Source organism: Dermacentor andersoni, chromosome 2 (genome assembly GCF_023375885.2).
Source record: "Dermacentor andersoni chromosome 2, qqDerAnde1_hic_scaffold, whole genome shotgun sequence".
NCBI classification, from domain to species: domain Eukaryota; kingdom Metazoa; phylum Arthropoda; class Arachnida; order Ixodida; family Ixodidae; genus Dermacentor; species Dermacentor andersoni.
In genome coordinates this window covers 99973824-99989272 of record NC_092815.1, presented here as the reverse complement: position 1 = coordinate 99989272, position 15449 = coordinate 99973824, and positions in this window count along the sequence as shown.

Here is a 15449-nt window from a genome sequence, read left to right as displayed (position 1 = left end):
CGAGACTGGGCCTCGACAGGGAGTTATGCCTGGTGTAGGTATCTGGGCATGCGGCTTTTATCGCATGACGATGCAAATGCGGGCTGCTGGCCGAGCGTTGCCGAAGCGATAAAGCGTCTAAGGCCACGAAAAAGAAAAGGTGAAGCACGTGGGAACGATGGAATGCGATGAAGGCAGCTACAATTTCGCCTTTGCAGGCAAATGACCTTGTAGTAGTTTTCTATTTGAACAGTGAGGCTACAACATTAAACCTTTGGGCTCGAATAACAGCAGATAAATCACACGGGGACAAAACTAATGGTAAAAAAAAACTTCTGCTATATTTAAGGAAGATTACGCATGCCTTCTTCAGATGATGACTCGCTTCGCACTGGCCCCGTCTGATCTCCTTCTTACACTTACTGTCTACCAAACGTTCTTGTTTTATCTCGCACCCCGCACGTGCGCATCTCTTCGTGGTCACAGTATCGGGTGGCCGCGTCTGGCTTCACACTTGTGCACCGGAACCAGCGCATCAGTCCCTGGGAGAGTGCTCCCGCAGGCTGTTCCAGTTTACCGGACCTAGATCACACGTTATGTACCTCCTTTGAAGCAATCCCAGCGAATTGCAATATATCCAGTGCTCCTCGGGCGCCCGTATCCCTGCGTGTTCTCCACAGCAACGCTATGTGGCTGTGACCAACGTTGAGCAGATATGGCTTACTCCAGTGAGGAAAGAGCGGATGTGGTTTTGGCTCTAGGTTGCGTCAAGTGAACATAAAAGGCGCGCAGTTGAGCCCTTTCAGCACTGACATCCAGGTACGTGCCCGAGCTCAATGGCGATTGTGCGTGCACATGAAACGCTGAATAGACTGGGACTTTTACGAAGAAGCGGCATAAATCTTCAATCCTGGGTGAGGACGTGGAGGCACATATTCTGTCAAAGTTTCTTCAGGCCCACGTGCAAATGTTCGTAGTGTGGGTGCTGACGCTGGAGTGTCAAAGTCTTCAGTGTGGAAAGTACTTAGGAAGAGGCAACTTCATCCGTACCACGTGCAGCTGCACCAGATGTTGGAGCGCCGCGATTTCTAAATCGAAAGGACTTCGCAAGCTGCCTTATAATCAAGACGGAAGAGGACCCTGGCTTTGTCAACAAAATACTGTGGACCGATGAAGATACCTTCTCACTTAATGCCCAAGTCAACATCCATAACGTTCAATATTGGAGCGACGAAAACCCTCACTGGGTTTTGAAGACACATCACCAATATCAGTGATCGGTTAATGTGTGGTGTGGAATGGCACTATGACACTATTATTGGCCCCATGTTTTTTTTTATATTACGCTTACGAGCGAAAGATACGTCAACGAGATCCATGATGGGGCGCTTGAGGATTTTATTTATGATGTTACATTGGCTAGAATCAAGGATCTTGGTGTCAGCATGATGGTGCTACCACACATGCAAACAGCAAATCTTGCAAATGGCTGCATGAAGTATTCCCGCACCAGTGGATTGGACGGCATGGGCCCATTGCTTGGTCAGTACAGTCGCCAGATTTAACTCCCCTCGATTTCTTTCTCTGGGGCGACGTTCAAGGATCAAGTATACCGGACACCAATCACAACATCAGAGAACCTAAAAGAAAAATAAGACAAGTCTGCAACTCCATCCCTGATACCGTGATCAAGAACGCCCCGTAAAATGTGTCTATGAGATGCCAAATGTGCATTGGAGCGGAAGGTGACCTCTTGGCGCTTTTTGGATTGATGATCACTGGAAAATTATTGCGGCCCTAACGCCGCCTCCCCACGCAACCTTCTTACACTCCGTCGGCAGGCTGCCAGCTTTTGTTCATTTTGAGCACCAAGAAATAAAGCTATGTTGTTCTCTTTCGTGTCCTGAGACTCTTTATCGCTTCGGCACGGCGTGGGCAGCAGCACGCATTTGCGCCGTCATGCGATCGCTTGGCCAGATACCTACACCATGCATAACGCCCTGTCGTGGGCCACTCTCACTGCAGCCGACCTTGTTCATCCATCGCACTCTTGAGAGCAGCACAATAACAGTGCATAATCGCCCGGTCACGTGGTATTTTTTCATATTTCGCGGGCTCTCTTTGGAACGTGGAAGAAAGGACTACGTGAGACATATCGTGTTGGAAACAATCTATTCCGAGGTCTCTCAAGGTGCACTACAACTTTGTGTCTTGAACTTGGGATCTGCAGGCAATACTTAAAAAGTTGATTAAGTAAACATCAATAATCCTTTAGCTAAGGGGAAAACAAAAATAGCAAGAGGAACGCTAGGCCAGTGCTAACATTATGCATTTGGTTCAAGTCGTGTCCGGAATGCCTCTCATTTCTAAGTTTTGGCTGAAATTATGAGGGACAAGCTGTATATGTAGCCTCCTCAAGATATGAGGAGCATCATTAACTTTTCCTAACTACTCTGCGTGCTTTGTTAGTTTCGAAAACTAATATAAGTCAATGGCGTGATTTAATACATTGTGCTTAGTGTTTCTGAAAGACACAACGAGGTGACGCGGTTTCGGAGAAGGGGACAACTATGTTGACATGGGGGTGCCCGCTTGAACGCTTTTTCACACCTCACAGGTCAATCATACGGGGGCCATGACGGCCTTAATTACCCCTTGTGGTCTGGTGGTCATCACTGTTTTCTTGGGGAGCTTGTGGAAGTAGGTTCTGCCGTCGGCGACCTCCTGCTATTCGGGTTTTCTTTACTTCGTCCTTCCCTTTGTGTCAGCTTGTGGAATAAAAGGGGTGACGTCGTTTCGGAGAAGAGGGCAATTATGTTGACATGGGGGCGCCTACTTGAACGCTTGTCACACTTCGCACGTAGAGGCTTAATGTAACAACCTTTTCCGGGACGAGGTAAATCATCTTGTCATGGAAACGTGCGCCTTAATGTCTCTCCCCCCCGACAGGTGGATCATAACACGGGCGAGGAGTTCTTTACAAAGACATCTTTCTCGCGACAAAAATGGCGACAATCCTAGCTTGAATACTGTACCAAGGGCCCTATAACGTAAAATTATTGCAATCTCTTTTAATTCCAATCCACTGACTTCAAATCGACGCAACTGCCGGTGCAAGCATCGGGCATTTACTCGCAGCGTTGTTTGAACAGCCCAAATGAATGCTCTACTCGTTTGGAAGTGCCCTCAGTTTTGTTTGCGTTCAAAGCGAGTAGCATTGCCTACGTTGAGAGGTTCTTATCTATTTGGCTGACAAGAGGCAAGGAACCCGCAGTAGTGGAGAAGGATTTGTCAGGGCCGAGCTAGGCCAGTAAAAGCAGATAACTGGAGGAGGAGTGTGGCGCGGTCGTCTATGATTGGGCTGCTTCTTGTTGCCCCCTTACTTAGCTTGCGATGGCTGGTCAAAAATCAAGGCGGCGTGCAATGGAAGAGCCAAAGGGCCGCCGAAACCGCAAACACTGACCCTCACTGAAGAAAAGTTGGCCGAGCGATGTCGTATACGTGTCGAAAAGGCTCGACAACGTTAGACTGCCCCACAATAATTTGCATTATACACAAATAAATCCATTCTCCCTGGCAGCAGCAAATAGCGAGGGCCGGAGTGATCGGTGGGCAGCGATCTTCTATACCTTACGAAACGGGGCAGTCTGTGGCCATTACGAAAATGCTCGGTTTTGTTCGGAATATTAATGTACCTTTAATGTGTACAGGTCACTTTCACGTGGCGAGTTTTTGTGGCTTTGTGACGTCGCCTGATAGACAGGCGAAATGGGCGCAGCTCGAAAACATTTTAGCCAATCACGGAGGGCTAATGATGAGAAAGGCGTAGAAGCGGAAAGAAATGTTTTGTTTGGTCTAATCAAGGGTGATCACTGTGCCCACGTCATATCAATTCAGGAGTTTTAGTGGTTTTCGGGACGTCGCCTGAGAGACAGGCTAAGTGGGGCTTTCCTTAAAATGTTTGGCCAATCGTGAATAGCAGAGATGGGATAAACACAGTTTGCAATAGCTTTACGCTATAGCGACGCCGGCTGGTCTTGCTTCCAAGTACTCGACAAGGTGTCTTAGTTCAAGACCTTCTCGCTGCTGTTCCCATCGGATCTTGTAGATCACGGTGATGTGGAATTCTTGCTGGCTGGGGCTCCACCATGCATGGTGACCTCAAGGTAACGCCACACTTGACAGAGTGGCGAACAGAGAGCAGCACAAGCCGCAGCTAACCGTCGATGCTGGGCAGAAAGTTCGGCTCGCAGTTGTCAAATGAGCGAGGCCATGAGGCTTCACCGAAAGAATAGCGGACATTTGCGGAATTGCGGGAGGCGTGAAATGTTCATTCACCGTGGAGGAGTGAGAGAACATGGCGCTCGGCCGGACATACAGGACGTTTTAACCACGCACGTATAAATTGAATTTTGTTCAAGAATTACGCAGAATACTGAACATAAGATGGATGTCATAATCATCCGCCAATCTGAAGATTAGTGACCCTTTTCCTATCGGGAGGGCTTGGCCCAAAACACATGCACACCACATGCACAACCAAGGAAAGAGAAAATCACAACGACGCTGTTCCGGCGTGGACCTGGGCGGCAAGGGCTGAGGTCACATGAAAGAATGTCCCCTTCCAAATTTCCCAAACCCGTACTTGCGGTGTCCAAATGTTTTCTATAAATAATCGCTATGGAGACGGCTCTGACATGGCTGTCGCCTTATCGCGTTCTCCATGCGCGAGTGGTTTATTAGGGCAAACAGTCGATAACAACAGCGTTTAATATACGGGCTCTGATGAGGGCGTTCACGCAGCTAGCGCTGTGATAGTGCTGTCAGTATTTCGCAAGCCAGATTTTTTGTCCCTATGGTATTAGCCGGAGCGGGCCAACTGCCTCATCTATGACGAACAACGGAGTATAATAAGAGCACTGATGGCGTAGCTTCTGGTTAGGCGAGTGGTTCGCTGTCAGTGCTGAACTGAAAAAGCGATTCCATTGTTAAACCGACGAAACGTTTTCGGAGCCTGCTGTCGCCACCACATCCATCTATTTTTGGCTGCTTCCAGAAAGGTATTGTGCATGATTCCTCCAGCTTTTAGGTTCGTTCAAACTTCTCAATGTTCCTGACACAATCATTATTTATAAAATATTTATTTATTTATAAACTACGATCATCGGGAGCCCGGCCCCACGTAATACGGTGGACAAGAAGTCCAAGCTGGGTGAGCAAAATATAAAAGGTTATATACACAGAAGAACAGGATGACACAAGTGCGTAGCACGTTTTTCACAACAATTCTTTGGTCATAAGGTAGACGAATAAGAAAATTTTCAACTTGATTTTAATACAACTGCATATAATACACGAACTAACAACATTATTTACACAAATGGTATGCAGCTCATTGGCGCCGGGGACATGCTTCAGTTAGTTTATTCCAGTGAGATATTGTTTGTGGAAAAAGAGTACCGAGAAGTGTCAGTCCTTGTGAAAATTTATTTTAGAGAATGAGGGTAGTGGTGCCGAGTGGGCCTGCTTATCAAGGGGAAGACGTGTTTTGCAGTGTCTAAGGCTAGCCTATGATTTATTATGTTTCAAGGAAACTCTAGCCTACTTTTCTTTCTTCGAATTTGTAATAGTTCAAGGCCGTTTGCGCTTAGTAATGCAGTGGGGGAGTCAGTAGCCTTAAATGTACTGTAAATAAATCGTACGGCCTTTCTTTGAATTCTTTCTAGGTTCTTAATGTTAATTTTTGTGTGAGGGTCCCAAACTGTAGAAGCGTACTCCAGTTTTGGCCTAATTAAGGAAACGTAAGAGAGTAGTTTAACATTAGGCGGAGCAGTCTTGAGTTTGTGGCGCAGAAGGCAGAGTTTCCGGATAGCGGCAGAGCACATGGTATTTATGTGCAAGTTCAATGATAAGTCACTCGTTAATGTTAGACCTAAATATTTATATCAGGCTACTTTCACTAAAAGTACTGCAGCCAAATTGTAAGTGTAGTCTAAGGGGACTTTTTTGCGCGTTGTGGGGAGATAGACACACTTAGTTGCATTAAGAAGCATTCGCCATTGCTCACACCATTTCACCACATTGCCTGAGTTAGAGTTAAGGTCGCATTGGTCACTAATGCAGGTAACTTCTCTAAACAAAACCAATCGTCAGCAAATAGACGAATTTGAACTGGGGTGTTAACCAGATTGACAATAATATTAATACATAGCAAGAAAAGTAGAGGGCCAAGTACGCTCCCTTATGGAAAGCGAGAAGTTACCGGAAGGCCGCAGAAGTGTTGTTCTCCCACCTCCACATATTGGTTGTGGTTGTTTAGTGAGGATGAAACCGAGGAAATGAATTATTCAGGTATGCCAATCAACCAAAGCTTAGCAATTAGTTTATCGTGTGGAACTGTATCGAACGCTTTGCTGTAATATAGGAATATTACATCAATTTAACTGTTAGCGTCTAAGCAAGCTGCAAACCTGTGCACTATAGTAACCTATTGTGTTGTAGAATCCTTCTCGAAATCCATGTTGATGATTTGATAAAACTGAGTGTTCTTCTAAGAATTCGCTTAATTTGTGGGTTAATATGTGTTCGATAATTTACAACACGAAGATGTTAAGGAGATTGGGCGATAATTTTGTAGTAATAGACGGTTGCCTCTCTTGAATATAGGCACAACTCGGGCTGACTTCCAGTCATATTGTAATTCTGCTGATAACAGAGACACGAAAAATAATAACCAAGTATTTAGCAATAGAATCGGCAAAGCGACGAAGAAATATGTTGGGTATATTGTCAGGACCACAAGGAGTTTTAGACTTCGAGTCAAGCAACATAGCAACAGCGTCAGGATAAGACGTGAAGTTTATATTTACAGCATGGTCCACGTAAAGCATGGACCATGATCTAAATGCTGAAATTCGTGCCAGCTAGAATTAATTACACAGTCTTCGTGAGTATTACAATGCGCCTGGGCTGATATGGCGAGGTCCGAAATCCCGCTGCAGAAGAAACAAAAATATTCATTTTTGCGTCCAGTTGTACAATGTGCTCAGATATTATTTTCGTTTCTATTAATTTCAAACGGCTTTAATTATAATCGTTCAGAGGGGGTTCCTTGCTGCAACCGTATGTAACGAAAACATGTTATTCTTTGATCTCTTATACATTTGCAACCGTATGGCCTATGCGCTTTACTTTGGTATTGTTGTGTACTGGAAAGAAGCCATTACTCGATCATGCATGTTTCGCTACAGATGTCGCGGTTGTGGCCCCACGCATGACGTGATCGGGGATCCATTTTGTCTCTCACTCGGCGTTCAAAAATGCACCTAGCTGGACAGTACGTCCGTCGATCCGAGCGGGAGTCGTCACGCTCGAGAGACCCAATTCAACCATAGTAGATATAATCCACCAAACTCAAACGTGTGCTTATCAGGAGTAATAAGGCCTACAAGAGTGCAATTTTTTCGGAAATTTCACGCTTCCTCATATGTGGCGCCTCTGCGTTCGAGAAGCAGTGTCCAAGGTGGCGTGCAGTGACTCGTGCAGAATGATAGAGCGATGCCAAGTTGCTGTCACCACCTTTCACCACGGCAGGCCCACTACGAACAGGGAACGAGCACGACTGTGAGATCACGCTGCTGGTTTCCACTAGCTGTGTCATAATTTATTCACGTAAGCGCCTGAGGGAATGAGTAAAGGTCATTCGCTTTATTTGGCATCGTTTTGTAGAAGTAAGAACGCATTGCTCGATCATGCATGCGGCACATGAGCAGATGGCGCCGTTGTGGCGTTATGCATGACTCAGGCGGATCAAAATTTAGCCTCCCGTGTGGCGCTCAGAGAGGCGTAGCTCGGTAGTAGGTATGTCCATCCGAGCCCGAATGTCGCATTTGAGAGAGCTCACTATGTAGCAGGTGTGTTCTATCAAACCCAAAGTGGGGTTTATAAGGAGTTATGAAGCCTAGAAATACACAGATTTGTTGCGCAAATTTCCCGCTTGCTGAGCTATGGACCGCCTTCATCCGACACCATGGGATCCCGAAAGGGCGTGATAAGACTCGGGCAGCAAGAAAGCGGAATATGTAACCCCTTTGACCTCGGTTCAAGCTGTCCCTCTTCGTAGGGAGCACTAGCGCATGAGAATGAAGCAAATTCGCGAATCCCAAACATCTACATGTGTGCTGGTCCCGAGCAGTGAAAGGCCATCTCGGGTGCCACAAGTAAGGAGGGGGGGGGGGGGGGGAGGAGTGAGAGCATAAACACCGTTTGTAAAGCAAATTCGCCCCCTCCCCGTACGAATACGAAGTTCGTACAATTGCAAAATTAGATCGTAAGACCCCCGGTAGCTCTAATATAAGTTAAACATGTGAGCTTTCTAATGCGTGAATAAATGTAAGTTGTGTATTTCTTTACGTCATTTTTCTATCCTTGTGCCCATATACTTTCTGCCGCACGCACAAGATCTTTCAGGAGCCCCACTGTGGCTGCGTCCCTGATTCAGCCTACCCTGATACACAATAAGCCCGCAAGAACTGCCTTGTTAAAGGCAGTATTTTTTAAGGAATTTATCTCTCTCAGAGGTTAAATCTTCTCGCACCTCAATAAAGTAGCCATTTGCATGGCGTCTGCGATACGGCAGCACCTTGGCAGTAATTTATGCGTTAAGGAGCGCTCGGCTCTCAGCCTCGATGAGTCGTTTAAGCCTTGCGTTGCGGATAACGATGATGATGGCGCACCCTGTACATAGCACAAACCCACTGTGAAGGATAGGCCATGAATCAGGTGGTATAACAAGCCAGAAGAAGTGTGCGTAAACTAAGAGAATAAAGAAATGCATGGTAAATCAAAGAAAATGTGCAATTAGGTTGTAAGCATTGAGCAGACAGGAAGAAGTTGAAATAACTTCAAGAAATAACTTCAAGAGAAAGAAAGAGAAAAAAGAAGTTGTATAAAAAGGCAGGGAGGTTAACCCAAGATAGTCCCGGTTGGCTACCCTGCACTGGGGAAGGATTAGGGAGATAAAAGAAGAAAAGAGAGGAAGGATTAGATAGATAGATAGATAGATAGATAGATAGATAGATAGATAGATAGATAGATAGATAGATAGATAGATAGATAGATAGATAGAGGGAGAGAGATGAGAGAGAGAGAGAGAGAGAGAGAGAGGGGGAGGGAGGGAGGGAGAGAGATGAGAGAGAGAGAGAGATGAGGACAAGGAAACCGTGTACACTATAGATCGGTAGGGTGCGGCGCTCTTAAGTCTATTCTGAAGGCCCGTAGATGGCAGGAATCGCACAGTAACGCGAATAGTGCCTTCTGTGTAGATGAAAATAAATTCAAAATTAGAGGGACGCCTAATGTAAAGTGTAGGCTTCAAGTAAATTTCGGATAATAATAATATTGTTTCTAAATGAGTCTTTCTGCAAGTTCAATTTGATATTTTAATGAAGGATAAGTAAATGAATAAATCACGAGAAAAACTAGATATGTTGAGGACGTAATATTGCCGTATTGCACAGATAATTATATGTGGCTCAGCGAAGATTCCTATGGCTGCATCGAAACATCAATGTCCAAAGGTAGGGTCCCACGGTACTATATAAAGTGAACCACAGATTAGGAAGTTTTGGGGAACCTCCAAAATCATTTTTTTGGGTTATCACCTCGCAGGTCGTAACGCCTTCTACAACGGATGTCACGAGCAATATGATGCACTTCCATCTCCCAGATTTGCGCGAAAAAGAAATTACGGCAGACATCTCACGATGACTGTCGGTGGTAACGCGAATAGCAATCGAGTAATGTAGCGACAGATCATATTCCTAGAGCCACGTTTGTCGGCTACATGCCGCATAATGCGATGTCCCACTTTGCTATTGCACTCCCTTGTCAAGGTGGACCAATGGCATGGCGGCATGGTCAGGAATGTATGAAGCCGACGCAGTGACGTTGGCATGGCGAAGAAGGAATGTATAGATCGTACAACAAAGGCGTGCAACGACGGCGGCATCGACAATGATATGTTAATTAAAATATGACGAGTGTATAACGACGTCAATGTGACGGCGACGACCTGAGCTCAATGAGATGACGACGGCTGTATGACGACGATTGCGGAACGACGATGGTATGGCAATAACTGGATGAAGAAGCGGGAATGACGACGTTGGCGCGACCAAGATTGCATGACGACGACAGCATGACAACGAATGCATGACAGTGCCTGCGTGTCAATGACGCAATAAGGACGACGGCATGACAACGGCAGAATAGTCCCGATTGAATCAGGAGAGTATGATTACGATAGTATGACAAACAAGGAATGACATCGATGTATAAACAAAGGTGGTAAGATAATGAATGCGTGACGACAGACATGTTACCACGACAGCATGACAACGGCATGTGGACAATAGAATGACGGCAAGTATATAATGACAATGGCCTCACGGTCACTGTGTCACGAAATCTGTATAACGGCGATGGTTTGACGACGACGGCATGACGAGAGCCGGATAATATTGTTACGGGGTACTCTCCGTGTAGAGAAGGTTTATTGGGACACAACCGACGGTCCAGGGCGCCAGCCTAGCTTCCCTTATCGCTAGGCGAATGTCTTCTTCTTTTCTCTCTTCCCCGTGTCGCACTACTACTGGCGGCACATACCCAAATCATACAAGAGTTTCACGCTTGCAACACCCACCCCGCGCCGACGAAGCCCACTGGGCAAGACAAATAGCATCTCAAGCGGTGCAGGGCTTCAGGCGGGCAACATGAGTCAGTTCAGTCTTTGAAGAACGTCGACCATTTGCAAGGAGACGCGCTATGTGGTAGTCAATTCGCTTATACGATCTAACACAACGTAAGGCCCAACATAGTGCGCCAGCAGTTTTTCGCACAACCCAAGTTTTCTGATATTCTCAAAGGCGTCCACAGCCACACTAAGTCACCTGGATCATAGGTGACGTCTTGGTGTCGGTGGTCGTAACGTGCCTTCGAGCGATCTTGTGAAGCAAAGTGCGCCAATATGCAAGGCGGCGGGATTCTGCACGACAGATGGTCTTAGATAAGCAGGCATCATTGTGGTTCATAAGTGGGAAGATCGTATCAAGGGTATAACGTGGCGGCCGGGTATTAAAGGAGAAAGAAGGGGCTGTAGCTGGTAGTTTCGTGCTGGGCGGTGTTAAATGCATAAATGACGAACGGTAGAACGCTGTCCCGGTTCTTGTGATCCGTCGAGACGTACACGGACAACATGTTCATGAGAGTTCTGTTGGTGCGTTCCCTAAGGCCGTTTGTTCGTAGAGGGTACGGCGCAGAGTGTAGAAAACTTGGGTGAAGCATATCTTCACCCACATCTTCAGTAAACGTTTGCCCACGATCGCTAATAACGACTTTTAGGAGGCTCGTGTCGGAGTATGATAAAACGTAGCAAGAACAGGCACACGTCGGCTGCAGCAGCCGATGGTATTGCAGCCGCCTGACGGTAGCGTGTCAGGTGGTCAGTGCACCCTACGATCTAACGATTTCCGTTAGAGGACCGTGAGAACGGGCCGAGAAGGCCGATGCCGACTTGCTCGAATAGAGTCCTTGGGCGTGGCACAGTGTGCAGTCTAACAAGAGGAGTATTTGTGGGACGTTTGCAACGTTGACATTCGTTGCAGTTAGTTACGTACTGCCGCGTCGTCTGACGCATATTAGGCCAGTAAAATCTTTCTTCAAAGCGGAAAAGCGTTCTAGCTGCTCCCAAAGGACCGGAGGTTGGTTTGTCATGCAGAGCCCGCAAGATGGAAGTGCACATACTTTTCCGGACCACCAGGAGATATCGTGAGCCTGTGGTAGAATAGTTCTTCGTGTGCAAAAACGATTGGCTGTTGATTTCTGTTTGGCAGCAAGTAGTTGTTTTAATGTGTCGTCGTTTTGCTGCTCAGTCTTAAAGGTATTGTGATTGGGAAATGCAGGCTCCGAGGAGCCGATGTAGTGGTCAAAGTTGTCCGCGTCACAGTCCGTCGTGGGAAGCGGCAGCCGCGACAGGCAGTCGGTGGCCACGTGCCATCGACCACTTTTATAGGAAACGGTGAAGTCGTACTCCTGCAGATGGAGTGTCCAATGTGCAAGCCTACCAGATGGATCACGCAGATTGACGAGCCAGCATAAAGAGTAATGGTCTGTGACGACGGTAAAAGGGCGTCCGTACAGGTATGACCGAAAGCGCTGTACTGCGAAAATCGCCGCGAGACTTTCCTGTTCTTTGACGGTGTAATTGCGCTCGGGTTTGCTTAGAGAGCGATTCGCGTACGTAACGACTTGTTCTTTGGTGTCGAAGCGTTGAATAAAAACAGTGCCGACACCAATACCGCTAGCATTCCGAGTGTCACTTTTCTGAGTGCCACTCAGAAAAGCTTTATTTGTTTTCACACAAAAATACGGACAATTTATGGCGATATTATATTATGTTTATAAAACCGCAATATCGAGCCCTGTGCACTGTGTGCCTTGTACATTAAGAATGCAGAATAAAATTGGGCTCTTTGAGTTTTTTTCGAGTGCTCAGTAATATCCATAACCTGCAATAGATTTACTTTGACTGATGTTCACATTTGTTTTGTGCAGGCAACAATGTCTTCTGTAGGCGCATGTGAGACATTCATCCTCACGCGGGGCACAGTTCAAGAAGCAGCACGCAACATTGTGCAGAAACAGGTGACATATGCTGGCCCTGAAGCGATAAAGCTTCTGGTGACATTTGGTGGGATCACTACACCTTTCGGGATGCGTCTTGAAGCAAAAGAAAAATGATCTTTTTCATACTTCTGCAAGAGTGCATGTTAAGCCTATATAAGGGCATCCGCCAACCAATATATATTGCTCACAAAAGCAAAACATTTCAATGTATGCTGTTGACGTGAATTACGCTGAAAAAAAACCATCGAGCAGTGTTTTATGCTTATAACCTTGCAAGACTCAGACGTGTCTCACGCACGCATCCACTATCTCAAAACATATTGATGAAGGTACGATTCGCGGGAATGCCCCCTCAGTGAATTAACTATGTACAGAAAAAAAACTGCATGTGGTATTTTTCCACTGGTCCTTTAGAATTGTCCCGGTGGTGAAGTTGGAAGGATAAGGATACCCCCGTACGTACAGCCACGAAGCAAGAGCTAGTTCATCAATCAAGGTTGCTATAACGTAAAGATATTCCAATCTGTTTCTATTCCAGTTCCTTCGTTAGGCCACGCCCACGTTTCCCGTCTGTCAAGAAAAGTTACGAAAACCGCGAAAACTCCAATCGCAAGATGACGTGTACACACTGCATGCTTAGGCCGAAGAAGAGAAAACATTTCTTTCCTATTCTACGCCTTTGTCACCACTAGCCTTCCGCGATTGGTGAAAATGTGTTCGCGCCGCGCCTAGCTCACCTGTGTCTAACGAAACGTCACAAAATCACGGAAACTCACCACGTCAAAGTAACGTGTACTCACTGAAGGTGCGCATTATTACGCCGAACAAAACAGGACTTTTTTTTTAATAGCCGTAGGCTGTCTCTTTCTGAAAGGAATAGGAGGAGGAGGAGTAGATTTTAATGAAAAGAAAGGAGGAGAGGTCGGCCTGGAGAGCGTGTCTCTAGCCTGCTACTCCTCACTGGGGAAAGGGGAAGTGGGAAATACAGGGAAAGGTAGGTGGCGGGTGATAATGTTATGGTACAATGAGATACTATATACACGTTGTCCAATATGCGGTTGCGCACTGTAGACGCAGTACACGTATGAGAAATCTTGTCCATAGAAAAAGTAATCTTGTCACAAAAAGTTATTGCGCAAACACATTTCGCACTGACTGCACGTCTCACAGCTTCCAGAGGCGATCGCCTAAACTAGTCTCAGTTAAAAAGTTCAAAAGTGATTTTATGGCACGTTGGGCACAGTGAACACACCTCCACGCGCCCAAAAGCTTTTCTTCTGAAAAGGGGCGGGAGTCCAAGCTGTCAACAGTAGATTTGAGTGTCCTTCGTTCGGCCGCATATTGAGGGCACACGCAAAGTACGTGAGCTATTGTCTCGAGAGTGTGACAGACGCTACATTCAGGGCCCCGTGCTTGTCCAATCCTGTGAAGGTATCGGTGGGTGTATGCCACACCCAGCCGTAATCGATGAATGAGTGTTTCCTGGCTTCTCCGCAACCGAAGTGGAAGCCGGAATTGTAATCCAGCGTCAAGTCTTATGGAGGCGCTCTTGTGGATATTCGGGGTTGTCCCAATGTCGCGCCGTAGAAGTTTTAATGGAGGTACGGAGTAAGGCGTTGATGTCATACCGGGAAAAATGAATTTTTTATAATGGTTCCGTCAGTGTGCGCCTTTTTTACTTCCGCGTCAGCCTGTTCATTTCCAGCTATTCCACAGTGGCCAGGAATCCACTGCAGCACGATGGTATGCCGGGAATGAGACGCCTCAGCAAGCAGAAACATGATCTCATAAACCAGAGGACTATATGCGGTTCTGTCACTCATATAATTGCTGATGAGTTGCAGTGCTGGTTTTGAGTCACAGAACACTGTCCACTTCTCGAGACTCTGTTGCAGTATGCAGCGAACTGCTTCTCGAACTCCAGTCAACTCAGCTGCTGTAGACGGCGTCCTGTGTCCTATCTTGAACCGTTGCGCGATCCCTATTCCTGGCACCGTGTAGGCCGCCGCGGAAGAGGTCTTTGTCACAGAACCATCTGTAAAAACATGTTCGTAATATCCATACATGTAAGCAATGTATGATAGCGCGAAATGCTTGAGCCCAGCAAGCGGCATCTTCGACTTCTTCGTTATTCCAGGGATTGAGAGTCTCACCGTTGGCTTTGCCATCGTCCAGAGTGGAACTTCGGGCGTGTCATACGGCTCGAAGTCCGACGGCAATAAGTCTTGCTGCGACAGCACGGATTCTGAGTAGGCGGACACAGGCCGTACGCTTGTGACGTTCGTGAGTGGATGATTCCTGTGTCTACTCAGTAGCCTTAGATGCACTCGCAATAGCTCATGTTGCAGATAAACTCGAGCTGGGCACGCACGTGCCTCTGCAATAGTGCCCCAAGTAGACGCACATCGTGGTAGTCCTAGGCAAATTCTCAGTGCGCGAGCCGGAGCACTTTCACGTGTGCGTACAGCAGTTGTACTAAACCGAGAAAGTACAGGCGCACTGTAGCGGAAGTAGCCAATAAAAAGTGCCTGGTAGAGCTGCAGAAGAGATGACTTGGATGGCCCCCATGATTTTCCAGACATATGTCGAATGATCTGAGTAAAGCTGTCCAGCTTTTTTCTTAATCCAGAGAGGTGCTTCGACCAAGATAAGTCACGGTCGATGATGACTCCGAGAAACTTGTAGTGGGTTACTGAAAGTATAATCTTCCCATCAATCATAATGGGGTAGCAGGCCATTGACTTCCGTGTAAATGCCATGGTTACACTTTTTTCCGGTGAGAGCTG